Below are 3,030 nucleotides of genomic sequence, written 5' to 3'. Positions count from 1 at the left end.
CGACCCTGAGAAGCCAAACGGAAGACGGAAAAGCCCCTTATGCCACTGGTTTGTGGAGGAAACTTGGAAGGCCTCCACCAGACAAGATCATCGTGTCAGATTCCATCCAGCAGTTGATCAATGCGACACTCACAGGGCCCCGGGAAGCGCGCACGAAACCTGAGCATCAGGAGCCGGTGGGAGACTGCAGGAGGCAAGGCTGACAAAAAGTGGCTGACACCCTCTGGAGACCGGCTGCTGCGAGGGAAACGGGGTCCACGGAGTGCGCAGACACAGTGCCCCGCTACCACGAGCCATTTCCTCTGCAGAATTACTGCTCAGGGGGCACCAAACGTGAGCACGTTCAGTGCATTTCTTTCAGCATCATCCACCAGATGCACCCTGCCAGAGTCTGCTGTTGCTGTTTACACAAGAAGGAGAAGTGCACCGTTCCTGGAAGCGCTGCAATACCAGGTCGATGCGTGGAGCGGATGGCGCAAGCCCCAATCGCAGCTCCCTGTTCCAAAAAGCAATTTAATATTTAGTCCCCTGTTGGGGGACGTATCAGATATTAAACTGATAAGAACAGATTTTTTTTTTTTTTGAAACTGTTTATTGTCACTAATACAAAATTTCACCACATTTCATTATTTTTGAAAACTGCCCTTTAAAAAAAAAGTAAAATACACACCACATTTAATATAAAAGTAAACAACTTTTTGTTTTTGTTAAAAACTAGTTCTGTGGGCAGTAAAATGTGTAAAATTTCTACAAAACCTTTTAAAATATCATAAAAACAGATTTTTTTTTTTAAACTGTTTATTGTCACTAATACAAAATTTCACCACATTTCATTATTTTTGAAAACTGCCCTTTAAAAAAATGTAAAATACACACCACATTTAATATAAAAGTGTTCAATTAACTTTTTGTTTTTGTTAAAAACTAGTGCTGTGGGCAGTAAAATGTGTAAAATTTGTACAAAACATTTTAAAATATCATAAAAAAGAAGCTTCAATGTCTTCTGTTGTACAGGAGCGCAGTGAGTCCTTATCAATGGTCTCTACATCCCACTCTCCCAGACAGCTAATCTCCAGGACACTGTCAGGGTACCCTCAGACCCTTATCCGTCTTCTCTGTCTCCTCCTTCTTCTCTCGGAGAGTCAGGCTGCCGCTGCCGAGACCTTTTCCGTGAAGCTCCGGGTGCCACCTCCGGGTGGGCACAGACGATTCTTCTTTGTGGCTGTGTCCTTGGCCTGCCGCTTGCAGCTGCCAGAGTTGCTGCAGCCATTCGGATCACAGCCACGGGGGGGATCTGTCTGTGCCTCCTTACCAGCAAGTTGCGGGAGGTCCAGATGGCGTCTTTGATGGCGGCGAGGGTGAGCCACTGCTTTCCGAAGTCTTTGTAGGTTGACTTCTGGTGGCTCACCCCGTAGAGCACAAGCTTTTCATTTAGGACCTCCCTTGCTGGCAAGTCCGGGAAATTTAGGTCGCCGGCTGTCGCCCACAGGTCTACGGCAGCACTGCACTCCCAGAGGAGGTGCCTCACCGACTCCGGTGCGCCACAACCCGGTCGGGGGCAAGTTGGGTTCGCTGACATTCGTGGGCCACCATCCATGACAGGTCCCGAAGTCTGTTTGGGAGAGCAGGATGGTTCACGTTGCGCCAAACCGATGTGGGCTCGCCGAATGCAAGCCCGCGCACTGGACTCACTGGGTCCCGCTCCTGCACAACAGAAATGACAGAGCGATGATTTCTTAAAATGTCAAATGTTTGTCTTTCCAAACTAAAATGCTTTAAAAAAGTCCCCATAAATATACATGCCGGTGGTAAGTCAAAAGCCACAGGTATTGCCAGATCCATTGGAATCATTTACAGCCTTATTAAGTAGGAGCCCATCCAGCAACGCACCAAGGCCCTGGTCCCGGTAGCACTGGATGGGCCCACAGCATTTTCCATGTGCAATGATGTGTATCTTGCGCCTAAATTAGTTTCAGATATGATTTTTGAATTGAAAAAATATAAAATGGCGTAAGATTTAAATAACTGCTTTAAAATTTACACTGTGGTTAAGATATTTCTTGTGAGTGAGGCTCCTCCTTCACTCCAGTGGGTGAGGGTTGGAGGGGAAGAGCCTCCCTTCCCGGCCGACGTCTGGGTGTCGGTCGTTCCTGGAGTCTGCCATTAAAAGTTCGCTTCTCACGAGGGGTTGACTGCAAAACAATATTTAAAAAGGACAATTCATTCGGGGAGCCCGAGGGGAAGACTCGAGGCTCCTCCAATGAAGAACTGTCAGAGAGAGCCTCAGGCCTTCCCCGCTTCTCTGATAAAACAGAGGAATCCGACAGCTCTGAAGCTAGTCTTTTTGCTTGTTGGCCGCTTGGTGGGATGGGTTCTTCTTCAGATTCAGGTGATGGTAGGCTGACTTCCAGGTGAGTGCACCCTTCGCTTGCCAGCAAACCACTCTGAGTCATGGATTCTGGGGCCTCTGTAAGCCCCTCCCTCTGTCCCGCCTCACCTGTTTCTCCTCCAATCACAGGTTTTGGCGGGAGATTTGAATTATTTTGGGTCTCAACAGCCATATTGGCCCCAGCATTTTCCTCTCCATTTTTCTGTTCTTTTCCAGCCTTTAGCTTGTTGGCAAAGGATTTCGGGCAGTCTCTGAAGAGATGGTTTGAGTCTCCACAGAGGTTGCACTTTCTGCCATTGGTACATTGTTCAAAAGTATGTCCAATTTCTCTACATTTCCGACACACAGTCTGCTGACATGCCTCTGCCAGGTGCCCGTGCTCTCCACACTTGCGGCAGAGCTTGGGCTGACCCTGGTAGTGTATGTAGCCTCGGTTTTCTCCCAGAACTATCATTGATGGGAGATGTTTCAGACCCTGGAAGCCCTGAGGGTCCTGCCATTGCTGGATGGGGACCCTCCAGGCGCAGTTCCAGATGCCATCTTCATCCCTCACCTTCATAGCCTGGCCTTTAACCGTGCAATATCTTCCCAGCCAAAAGCAAATGTCATCTGCGGTCACTGTCTCATTAAACATTCTAACA

At 48.3% G+C, this 3,030-nt stretch overlaps 1 pseudogene; it reads right to left on the bottom strand.

The window, feature by feature from the left end:
- Positions 1 to 416: 416 nt before the first annotated feature.
- Positions 417 to 593, bottom strand: LOC131128857 (U2 spliceosomal RNA; annotated as a pseudogene).
- Positions 594 to 3,030: the final 2,437 nt, after the last annotated feature.

This window comes from Doryrhamphus excisus, chromosome 4, assembly GCF_030265055.1.
Source record: "Doryrhamphus excisus isolate RoL2022-K1 chromosome 4, RoL_Dexc_1.0, whole genome shotgun sequence".
Taxonomy (NCBI): domain Eukaryota; kingdom Metazoa; phylum Chordata; class Actinopteri; order Syngnathiformes; family Syngnathidae; genus Doryrhamphus; species Doryrhamphus excisus.
Note: the sequence above shows the minus strand (reverse complement) of the source record. Positions and strands in the feature narration are given on the sequence as shown.